General features: G+C 41.2%; 1 protein-coding gene across 2 annotated transcripts in view; it reads left to right on the forward strand.

Moving 5' to 3' along the window:
• Positions 1-1,691: 1,691 nt before the first annotated feature.
• Positions 1,692-12,657, forward strand: part of si:ch73-138n13.1 — a 57,896-nt gene continuing 46,930 nt past the window's right edge. Inside the window, exons 1-2 of one of the 2 annotated variants that reach the window (XM_039771714.1) lie at positions 1,692-1,849; positions 12,288-12,375. The gene's annotated coding sequence lies outside the window, so the exon portion shown is untranslated. The remainder of the gene's footprint in view (positions 1,850-12,287; positions 12,376-12,657) is intronic. The other variant, XM_039771715.1, reaches the window with a different exon arrangement.

Consider the following 12,657-nt stretch of genomic DNA (forward strand, 5'->3'; position numbering starts at 1 on the left):
TTTCCATTAACTTTACCTGATTTATGTGTACACTGTGTGTAAGTAATTAATGTTGATGATGCCTGGGGATATTTCTAAAAAAATGCACATTATTAATTCTAAAATTTAATTATGTCAACTTAATGTCTTTTGACAGCACCACTTTCTTGAAATATCTTTCCACGCCTCTCTCTCCATCTTAGTAATATTATATAACTAAAATAGTTTCTTCATATCTTAAAACCCTAGTTATGATATACATTTAAAATACTGGTTTCCAACTAAATTTGGAATCAATTTTAAAATTCCCATTTTTAACATATAAATTCATAAATGGGTTACCTTGGGAAAAATATTAGTACTATACTGCAGAATGGAAAGAAATGTGAATTCATGACATCATTACATACTGTAATTAATAAAACATTGATAAAACAAATAAGAGTGAGCATTTACATATAAAGACCCAAAACTCCAAAATCATCTACTTACCAATATTTGAGAAAGCCCATGAGCATTAACATTTAAGTAAACTCTTAAAAACTAATTGTTCTAGCATTGCATATGCCTGTTAGAACAGTTGATATACGTTAATAATTATACCAATCATTTTGATTAGCTGCTATCTCCCTCGTTCTCTTTGTCTTCATGTCCTGTTGTAGCACTTAGTACTAATGACATATCATTTAAATTGTCTCTACTGATCTTGAATCAGGGAAATCGGATATTATAGATAGATAGATAGATAGATAGATAGATAGATAGATAGATAGATAGATAGATAGATAGATAGATAGATACCATAATTTACCATTTTATAGACAGTATAAATTAAATATTTATTTAAATCCTGTTAACAGGTATTTGTTCAAATCCCTTTCAACTGTAAACTGACTCATGATAGTTTGATTTTCAAGAGAAGCTGAACAAATTACTATTAAATGATTTGTTTAATAACGTATTTTAAAACATAACTCATTGCTTAAATAGACTCTTTCGAGTTTGAGCACAAGCGCCAGGGCAGTATTGGAAACCATTGACTCAGTGTCTCTCTTAAGGGATGAGGGCTGACTAACCTGTGCCTTCGGTCGTTTGTAGTTTTTCCCCAACAAATTGTTATGTAAGGAATATTTAGGACGATCTTCTCCGTGAAAGGCGCTATAATACAGAACTGTCTGTAAACAATTTTGTTAATTTATAGTCACGCTGTTTGCTCAGACTATAGCGTGTACAGTATACATATTTATTTATTTATTTAAATCGCTACATTCCTCCGAAAATGTTTTATCAATCTAAGTCTTGGATTTATAATCACTACTACATGTTTCCTTTGGACTCATTTGACCAGGCGGCTCCCCATGCTTTTCATCACAATCTTTACATACTGCGGATGAGAGTGAGGACCTCGTTCTAGTACCGACAGCTCCTTTCGATTTAATCGTGAACTTTTCTTCAACGGCGCACTCTCTTGTTCTGCCTCCGCACAGCTTCACTACTTGAGCTTAAGAACCAATATTCATACGGCAGGGGGCGCCACCAGCACCCACTAAGTCTCAACGGGACGGGACGCGACACGACACGACACGACACAACGCCCGCAGGAATAGCACAACAAAAGCCGGCAGCAGGGTACCTCCTCCAGGCCGGATCCTGCCCAGCAGGCTCGCTTGCCTGCGCCGCCCGGCTACTGTCGGCGCATTCCGGTCGAGCAGGTCGGGCCGGTCGCGCTGAGAATAGTGGTAGACACGGAGCGAGTGCTCAGCGTGTGCCTGTCGCGTTATCACCGCAGCGCAGAAAAGCACAAGACACGGAGCGGTAACTTATCAACCTGCCTGCCAGCTAACGAGCCAGTCAGCTCCGGACTGAAGAGGTGAGTCGAGCGGGCGACGCAGGTGCGGGGAGGAGGCGGGAACGAGCTCGTCAGTAGCCGTCGGCAGCGCAGCTTGCCACGCGCGGGCAACAGTTGCTCAGTCGGCGTTGAAAACTTTCCTCGCGGGTCCCGTTTCCCGCCGCACCGAGCGTGTGGGGTTCGGGCGCCCTGGATGGGGAACAAGCAGATGGTGGTGCCGTGAGAGTGCTGTTCCGAGGGTCTGGGAGTGCATGGAGGTCACGAGCGAGGAGCCATGCACAGGCGAAAACATTCAGCAGGTCCGATAGCGAGCGGTGGACACAAGGGTGCAGGCATCCTTCAGTGAGGACAGGAACAGGTACTTTGGAGTAGGAATGAGAGTTGGGGTACAAGGGGTGTTTTGGGAACAGTCCTGGTGTCTGGGCTCATGTTCGAGGGGACGGTGGGTGGTCCAGTTGGAAACTCTGGGTTCTATGTTGTGTTGGGGATATGTGGCAGCGGTTGTGTCGTCTTCAAGTAAACATGAGAGCAGCAATGCATTGGGTGCTGACGGTACTGAGAGTTGCAGACATTCTGAGGTGTGAGGGTTTTGTCATTGAGTGATCAGACAAGAAGGGTACAGGGTCCTGGGGTAAATGTGAGTACACAGGGCTCCTCTGAGGTGTGTGGGCATGCCATAGGTAACTGGAAGTAGCTCATCGGAGGGGTGGATTAAAAGTGAATGCTGAGGTTCCAGTTATCATGTAGGAAGTGTGAGAGTGGTGATGTGTAGAGGGGTGCTGTAGAGAACAGTCAGGTCAGAGTGCTGAGTAGGGGCCTTTCCCAGTTTAAGCCACTGTTGGAGGCCAACATGCACAGAAAAGGGGAATATGGTCCCCAGAAATGTTAGAAATGGCCCTGGCACTGAGGGTGCAGTGATCTAGCTGGTTGAAAGGAACACTGGAGCTTATATAAATGCTAGCATGTAGCCAGGATGAGATGCAGTGGGTTTTTGTTCAAATGTTTGTGCTGGGGTTGTTGGGGTCTACTGGGTGTGCAGGAGTAGGAGACACTTTTGGGATACAGTGGTTCATGCAGTAAATGTGTATTTAAGGTTGGCAGCTGGATGTTAAGAGAAGAGTACTGTGGTTGTAAGGGCTCCAGGACTGAGTTAGCAATTACTCAGAGTGTAGGGCCAGAAAGTGAGCCAGTGTCCATGTTACCAATCCAGCAGTTGGCAAAGTTAAAATGTTGAGTGCACCAAATAGATTAATCAGTCGCTCTAGGTGTGATAGAATGGAGGATGTCCAGAGCTTATATAGTAATCTAGCAAATGTATAAAAGTTCAGGGAATGAGGAGGAGTCCTGAGGTTTGAAGAGGTGCCACAAACAGTTCATGGACGGGTGGCACATCTTTAGTATGTAACATTACAAACAAGGCAATAACAATAGGGAGGTCACTCCAGATATGTGGTGAGCAGGAGCGACTGTGTACATAGGGTGTCCAGTTGGGCTGGGCTGCAGTACTTGTGCCCATGTCACTAAATCAAACTTTGTTTGCCAGGCTGTGGCTTTTATAATTTATTGAAAATATGCAATTGAGAAAACTCTGTGCCTAATGTAAGAAGTTGTGAGCCAGAGTCAGTGAAAGAAAAGCAGAGTATGTTGGATCCTGACTTTACCTCCAATGTTTGATTTTATTTTGCAGTTGCTAGTCTGAGTTACACTTTCAGTTTCTGTGTTGTTGTCACTATCTGTTTTAGTGGTGTCAACCACAAGTTTTGAAGTATTGTTGTCAGGAGGCTCTCGGACTACTCTGTCAAAATTCCAACATGCCATGAAGTAGTTGATACCTCTGCCAACTAACAGGATGGGTGAGGTTAATGAGTGACATATGGGCAGTTGAGGATGGAGGTGATCTGTGTCCCCCCCAAGAGTTGAGAGGTGGCATCAAGAGATCAGGCAGGAATTATCCCCGGGATTGAGGGACATGAAGTTGTACAACACCTGAAGATAGTGGAGACAGTGTAATCCAAAGCTGTAATTTTTTTTTTTTTTTTTTGTTATGCCATCTTTACCGTGGGTTGATTTTAAGATCAGATGCTTATTGGGTGAGTCTCTTTTTTTTTTTTTTCCCTCTCCCTTTTCTCAGTTTGGGTATCACAGAAACATAGTGAACATTATGCTCTACTTGCCCCTTTCACATTAAAGGTCAACAGTGATTTTGAATAATTGGCAAATCTAATCAGCAAAGAAATGGCATGTAGGTAAATTAAATACGTTTTCATATGCAAATTTATATTCGGTGTATGCATCTGAATGAAATTATACACCTGGTTGGGGGTTTGTCTTTCTGTGGTCTTTCATTATCCTCACTCTGAAGCAGAGGTTGAGATTTTTTAAACCTCCTACACCACCCTAATATTGCTTCTTCTGGAAGATGAGTAGGGCTAAATTTTTCCTGGATTTCTAACACGGGTTAAGTACCTGCCCTTGAGAATACACTGACCAAGAGGCTTTTGTTCTTGCGCATTAGCAACAATGAGTCATTTCTTCAACCAGGAGTGGCTGTAAGTCATCTGAATATCAGCTGGCAAGTGAAAGGCCCTCACTATTGTTGTCCTTAAGGTGTCTGAGGAATCAATCACAATCAATGTAGGGTTTGCTAATGTTTTAACAAAATTCCCCCAGCATGTCAAGCATCTTTTTACTACCCTTTGAGGTTAGGGTGAATCATGAACTACCTCAAGTTTAGTCTCCATCCCTGCTTGATACTGACCACTTAAGTCAAAAAAGCTCATTTTAGACAATGTAGTGAGAGGGGCAAGTGTAGCAAAGCAAAAAGAAGAGAACTCCACTGCAAAAAGACAAAAACATGATAGGCCATTAGAGGGAGAGTTCTTCTTTAGTTCAGCTGGCTAAGACAGCTGTACTCTGCAGTCTGAATCTAGTACCCGGCATTTACACGCGGATGCTAAGAGTGAGGATGCACAATGAGGTGGGAACTGGACCAATCAAATTTCATGGCATGACAGCAAAATTGACTTACAAATAACAAGTACATGGTACAGTATTGTACATTTGGAGAACTGGGTGCCACACTGCTTAGGCTCCCTCTGAAGGATTTATTTTATTTTTTTACTCCACAATGCCTTCAGTAACCAATCACCTCTTATTCATATTTAACATCATTTTTCTCTACTGTGAAGTTGTACAAATCACCTCTTTTACTGTTTCTTGACTTCCTTTGATCCTGTCTGTTGTGACCATCTGATTCATGCTATATTGTTGTGGCATGGAAATTGTTTGGAGTTACCACCTGCAACGGCTCACATTCTCAATTTATTGCATTCACATGAATTTCTGTTTGGTTTTTTGGGAGAAATATAAGGTTGCTGCTGATTTGCTTAATTGGTCTGCCAAAGGTACAGTTGGAGAAGCTCAATTTCTTCACCTGCATAAAATGGAAACTAAATGCATTTATTGGGTATTACATCGCTCCAGATATAATTTGACTACAAAAATGATATTTCCGGTCATCTGGTTCTTATTTTGTGTTATTCAATGAGGTATAAAGACATCACATCACAACTCGGTTAATTCAATTAGCATTGCGTTTTCTTGTCCAGAGAAGAATGGCTAGTTTGATTTCAGAACTAAGAGGTAGGTATGAGCTATAAGAAGAGTTTGCAGGAATTGAACCTTCTCAGTTTAAGCAAATGGTAATATAATTGGAGTGTTTATAAAGGGAATGAGTACAGGGGATCCAAGTTGTTACTGTAAGATAAGTTCTGCAAGAAGAATGCAGGGAAAATTTTGGAAACTAGCTAAGGGCAGATTTTGTACAAATGCTAGAAAGCTTTTCTTTTTTTTGTGCAATGAACTATAGACACACGGAATAGGTTACCAAGTAGTGAATTGGAGAGTTGGAGTTTATGGGCCTTTTGAGCTCCATTTGATGTTATTTTAGGCAATTTAGATAAATACAAAGGGCAAGGTTGATAGGTTGAATGGCATGTTCTTGTCAAAACTGTTTTATTATTCCGGATTGTCCCTTGGGAGCTGTTATTTTGAAGGGTGTTCACTTCGAATGTGCCAGTGGGAAACTCATATTTCCCTTCTGACTCAGCATGTGAACAGTGTCAGAGTCAATTATTTAAGGTTTATTTATCTTCATTTTCCTCTCCTTTCACACTGACTTCTGTACTTGAGTATTTATAATCCCACGTTCAGGGAACTCCTAAAGCTACTAAGCACCTGTTACACCCCCCCACTCCCCCCCTTTAGATTTTCTTGTGTTTTGTCTGCAGTACACTATCTCTCATGGATATGTTGGCTCCATCACTCTTCTGTGCTTTTGTTCTAACTTTCACTTCATCCTGTTATCAATGGCCAAGCTGCTTAGAGTTGCATCTTCAAGCTATTTTTGATATCTATTGTTCTTCACCTCAACCCTTCTCAGCTGTCTTTGTGTCTCTACTCTGTTTGCACCAACACTACCGCTTGTGGTGAATTGGCTTAGTACCCCCTTTAGGTTTTATTGTGCTCTCTCTGTTGCATAGTGGTCCTGGTGGCAAAGACTGATTTGGGAGGTTTTACTTTATTTGCTAATCTGTACACTTTCTTTAACGATTGATCTATCTATTGCCCTATCTGCTTGTACCATTCCCACTTGACAGAAGCTTTGATGTTTTAATGCTAATCTATAGCCTACCTCTGATCCCATGGCTTTATATTCCTGTACAAGCCTGTAGGCATCAAAAGGTGACTTTCATGGCTCCAGATTGACCCTTTAGCACCTTTTCCAATATTCTAGAGGCCACTTCAGTATTTCAGACTGACTCGGTTTTCAGTATTGTAGGGGACACTTTAGTACTCAAGCCAGATTTTGGTAGCCAGACCACAACATATCATTTCATGGGGTCATAGCAGACTTTGTGGACAAGCTGAGGTCATAAGGCTTGCAGTTCTAGTGTGCCATCAAACTGCCTACACTAGCTAGCTGCTAGTGTTGTTTTTTTTTTTTTTTTGCATTGTCACTATCTCATGACTTTTGTCAACATGCTCACATCATGTGAAGCTCTCTTTTTAATTAAATTAGATGAAAATTCATTTGTATACTAGAGCTCACAGATGCGTAGGAAGTCCCACCAGCTGTATTAACTGCAGAATTCCAATTCTTTGAATCATAACATTGTGTTTGGTCTTAAACTCAGGGTGGAGCCTTGGGCTTGTCACTCATTGTTCTTTAAAAATAGACACAACTAAGGTTTAAGGCACCTGTAAACTTGGACAACCCAACACCTTACAATGTGGAAATGCCTGCTTTGCTAATTAGTGAAAATAAGCTGGCTTAACCTCCTGACTGCCCCACCTCTAGCACATGCTATGTTTTCAGATTGCTCCTACTGCATGTTGTAATTTTTTTCTGTTTTATATAATAGCTTAAATAGTTTTGAATTAATGGAGTGGATTTGTCAATAGTCCTCTCCATGGCTGAAAGTGCATCTTACCACCATCAGCTCATCTAAACTTTGTCCATCTCCTAGCCATGTGACCTGCTAGCATCTAGTTGACCCACTGTTAGACCATTCATCCCTCTCCTTGATTGGCCAGCCTTGGAACACTTCAACTAAATGGTCTTTTAGGATCACAGTTTTGCTATCTCCTAAATAGTGAAGCTCACATTGCCCTAATGTTGTCCAGCTCTTGGTCAAGTGGTTTGCCAGGCTCTAGATTCATCTTTTAATTACACTAACCAGTCGTCATATTAAAACAGGCAGCACTTTTCATTATTGAATAGCCAGTCAAATGCTGTAGTCATCCCAGGTTTATGTGATCAGCTAGCTTTTCAGCCAAAACTCTCTCATTATAGTCTTTAAAGTCATCTATATGACCAGCTTGCTCATCAAGCAGTTTGATCTTCCAGTCCTTGGAGCAACAAAGTCAACTTGCTTGAAATTGAGCATAAGGTCACCCTTTGTTCTGACAAGTCCGTCTCTACAGTGCAAACATCAGCTCTCCTTATGACCAGGTGGCCTGCCAAGGTCTTAAGTCTTTCCTCTGTCTTACATTTCAGCTAATTGTCCAAACTGCCAGTCCTTTTCTGATCAACTTGGTTACTCCTTGAACAGGGTTGACAAAGGGAACAGTGTGCCTCCTTAATGTTGTAAGACGCAGAGCATCAATGTGCCAGCCCATCATGTTTCTGACGTAACCTTCCAATGAGAAAATCTTAAAAATGCTAAATCTATTTTGGATATCTATTGTTCCTAGTTGCACTGGAATTTTTACAGTTCTCACTGGTTGTAGGGACTTTGCATTTTAGCCTAGTAGTTGGAAAGGACCAATTTGATTTCCAGTGGTGTTGACTCTTGATGGACATCAGGCAGTTTAAACACCTTTGCTTGCCTTCTCTGCCAGCCTCTATAATGTCAGTTGAGAGATGTGTTCTGGGCATCTGTGTGACTGCTGGGCTCGTAGCAGCTGTCAGGTTCATTTCTCCTGTCCATGTCTGTGAGCTTATTAAGAGAGTGAGTATGGGCCATTATTTGCACACGAATAACTTTGAATGAGTGACCTGCATTGACGGGCGCATAGGCTGCCAATTATAGAGGAGGCATTTGTTCCTAGAAGACTGTCCTTGGCTGGCCACTGTCACATAATATTGTTTACTAAAATATCCCAAGAATTGAGGACTGTCCAGGTTTTATTTTAGTTTTTGTTTTATTGGCACTGTGTTGAATTATAGTCAATTATTAAAAAAAAAGACCAGCATTCAAAGTGTTTTAAGTGGTTGTCTCTGTGATTTGTTTAATTGTCTGAATCAGTAGTGGACAAAAAAGTTGAAAGAGCAATGTGAAGTCACTATTTATGGCACAGAAACCCCATGTGGCACTTAAACTGCTTGTATACTTGAGTATTAGGTGTTTTCGAATTCCTTGGGAGGGATGCACTGTCATACTTTCATTAGGAAATTGGTTAATTCATGTCTTGTTTATGGCGGTGGTTAATTCTGTCTGGTGTCATTGCAAGGTCTAAGAGAAAGCTATGGTATACGGAGAACCTTATGATACTTATCAAATCAATAATGATTAAGCAGTTGTTCTCTGTGTATCCTGAAAGATGCACTTCCTAGAGAAAAAAAGAAATTGTCCACTATGGGATGATAATGGATTCTAGAATCCTATAGCAATGATTAGTTTTGACATACTGTAAGGGACTGAATGAATCTAATATGTGCCAGGTTCCTGCCCCTTACAACCTTTCAGAATTTTCTTATCTGTTAATGGAACAAAGTACATAGGCCTATAGGCTTCTTTTGGTGTAGAGGACACAGTTATTGTCTTGCAGTAATACCTTGCCAATTATGATAATCTTTTTTAGTGTTGCACCCCATCTGTCCTAGACTGAAATTTTACCAGGTGGTACATAGTTTCTTACTGTCTAGCCTTGTACCTTGAGCTAATGTACAGACATCACATTGCAGAATTTGCTTCCTTTTCCTGTCCTCCCCTGTAAATTCCATAATGTTTTCACCTAAGGCACTGTTGCTTGTGACAATGGTGATCGCTATTCACTGCCAACATTCACGCCTTTTGCAGTCATAGCAGGTCTCGTTCCCTAGCTTTACAAAAAATGTGCAATCTGAATCTGCACTTATCTCTTGTTTTTTCAGCTGCTGCTGACCAACATGATGTTCATTTCTTTGTGATTGTTTCTCCAATTGTCCAGCTTCCTTTATTAGGCATGGCTTGTATCTGCATCTATCTCTTTCTACTGCTTTGCTTTCAACTACTTACAACCCCCCAAAAAAATCCTACCTAAACTGCCTGTGAGCTTCTTGTTGACTGGCATGTCTGTTAAAATCTCCTCTCCTCTGCACACCATGGCCATTCTCATTCTGGATGTCACCTGTTTGTTTTCTGTCACCCGCTTCTAATCAGCCTAATTTGCTCACCCGGAGCACCAAATCACTTAATCCTGGTCATCTGTATGCAGCCAGTGACAGTGATGTTTAAAGGATTTTTTTTATCTTCACTTCTAATCCAGGGATTCACTTCTCTGAATTAGCATTAAAGTGGGTCACATCTTCCGGAGACCAGGCTCCCTGAGGTGAATGGGGTAACTGCACCACCAGAGATGTTAGGCAGCAAACCTCCCAAAGAGGAGAGGGTGTGAGTGGAGGCACAAAATGAAAGCAAAGCATTTTTTTATCCTATTGTTGGGTAGATGAAGGGGGCTGCTCATATAAGATTGCGAACTGTGATGGTGACCTTTAATCTATGACATAGCCCACTACAGTGACCTTTGTGCCAAAAAAAAGCAAAATACAAAAGCAAGAATGCATAAACTGTGAACAGAGGAGCAGTGCCATGTGACTTTTGATTATCGAAAAAAAAATTGAACTTGTTAAACTTTGGTTGATCTTTGAACTACAGTATGGCAGTCTTTAACTATAGCATTGTGTTGTGTCATGGGGGTGGGGAGGTTGTGGTGTGCACTTTGTTCCATGAAGTATCCTTAAAGTGTTTCAGGACTGTATGATAAGCACCACCCTCCTCAATTCTTTGTAACAGGAGAATATGCCACAGTGAAGGAAGGGAGCCACAGACCCTGTCTGTAGGAGCAGATGGGTGGGCAAGGGGCGTGAATGATATGAAAGGCTTTTCTGTTGCCGTTTCAAGTTTTTGCTTTGTTTATACTAGTGAGTGTCACTCTGAGAACCTATGGCTTACTGGAAATGTGAAACCCAGCTTTGGTTCTGCCTTTCAACTTCCCAGGTGCACCAACAATCTTTTTTAACTGCTTGAGGGAAACATTCCTCATGATGCTACTCTTCCTGGGGGAGCTGCTATGTAGCTGAGTTTGAATGCCTTTTGTTTTTTGGTGATTTCCTAATACATTTATATGTTAAAAATCGGTACTTGTCACATATAAAGGGAGTATGCTTCTCTAATCTGTATTTTAGAGCCCTTTGGCATTGACCACCTCATCTCCACAACAAAATAAAATGCTGGTAAATTCCATCTGATGGAGACATAATGAGTAGTGAAGAGGTGACTACATAAAGGCCTAGCTGTGTAAAAATTCTTTGAGCAAGTCAAACTTTAGAGAATCAGATGACAGTATCAGAGAAAAATGTGAAGTATCTGAAATCATGAATTAGTTATTTTTTCATATTAGAAAAGATCTGATAAAATATCAGATATTAAGAATTGAGAGCGTAGGTAGCAGTGTTTCTTCCGGGATCCTTGGTACATCATCCTGGTAACTGCGTGTGTGGAGTGTTGTCATTCTCCCAGTGTTTTTTTGAGTTTTCATCATTAAAAGACTATTCTAAATTAGCTTTGCATTAATGGGGATGTATGTAAATGAACTATGTAATGGATGATGACCCCAGTCAAAGATGGCTTCCTCTTTGCACCAATTATTGGCAAAACTGAAATGGTTTAAGTGGAATTTGAGAATGCGTGTATGCACCAAGGCAGTTCGATGCCTGCTATTTGACTTCATAGGTGCCCCAAGACCCTCCTCAAATTACCTGTGAGGGATTCCTCGTTATCTTCTGGCTACTTATCAGTCTCATTCTGTCAAGAGCTGCTTTTTGGTGAGCAGGTGTTGGTGACATGGCTGCCTGTATTTCCTAACTCTGTTCTGAACTTCTGTTTTGAAAATTTTGAAAAATTAGTCGTTTTCCAGATTAACCCCTTAGACCCGGTTAAACCTCTTAATTGAAAAAGGGTGTCCCTTATTAGAATGCATAGTTTTCCAAGAACTAAAAAAAAAAAAGAAAATCAATGAGATTGAAATACGTCTGGATTAGTTAATAGGATTAGATGACATAATCAAAATGTAGCTGAGCAACATGAATTTGCAACCCAAGATTTCTAAGCACAGGGTTTGTCTTAAGCTGAAGCTTCTCCTCATTTTTGACCTAGGTACTTTGGACAAAATGAGGCTAACCAGGTTTAGGGATTCTTATTAAGAAGCTCTCGACTAGGAAAGGGGGTGTTTTAAGTATGAAATTCTGTAGGTTTGTGTTTGAATCATCATGTATTGTCATAAGTGACCATGTCTCGTATTACCATGTTCTTGCAGGGAGCTTTTGGTGGAAGTGGCAAGAGCGGCCTTAGAATCGAGAGTGGTTCGATGGCTCTTGCAGATGCCCGTGAGGGTTACTGGTGATTTCCCAGGGAGAGCAACTGATTTGGAGCAAAAAATGTACCATAACTGGAAAAACTTCTTTAACAATCATACTTCAATCCGAGGGGTGTTGTTGAAAACACCCAGAGAAAACCATGTGCTTTCCAAACCTGGGCCACACCTAACAAATCAAACCCACACTCCTAGCCCTTTCCATTACTCCCTTTTGTTGGCCTTGTCTATATCACACAGCTTGCCTATATCTGGCCCTGTGGTGGTGCACTTCTTGCAGTCAGTCATGATGTCCAGCCACTTTTTGCTTTCTGTGTTTCAGAAGCTGTTGCCCCTCCTACTGACATGACGCCAGAGACGAGTTGCCATAGAGATGAGTGCCACAGCGCACAGAGTTAATTCCCAGGCAGGTAAGTGAGGTCATGTGATTCACCACCAACCCTCCACCACCCCCCCCCCCCATAGGTGTGTCTGAGATTGAGTGAATGGAGACATTGAGCTGCACACCACCCCCTTCCATCAATTTCTCTTTCATTATCTCTTTGTTTACTTTCTTTCTTTCATTGATTTTATTCTTTCATTTTTTTGGTCTGCTTGTGATCAATTTTAAGACTTTGTAGTTTTGCGATTTACATGTTGCTTTTCCAGTTTTTTTCTTTTTAACTTTTCCCCACTCTGTACTTTATTCTCCT

Source organism: Polypterus senegalus, chromosome 12, assembly GCF_016835505.1.
Source record: "Polypterus senegalus isolate Bchr_013 chromosome 12, ASM1683550v1, whole genome shotgun sequence".
In the NCBI taxonomy this organism is placed as follows: Eukaryota; Metazoa; Chordata; class Cladistia; order Polypteriformes; family Polypteridae; genus Polypterus; species Polypterus senegalus.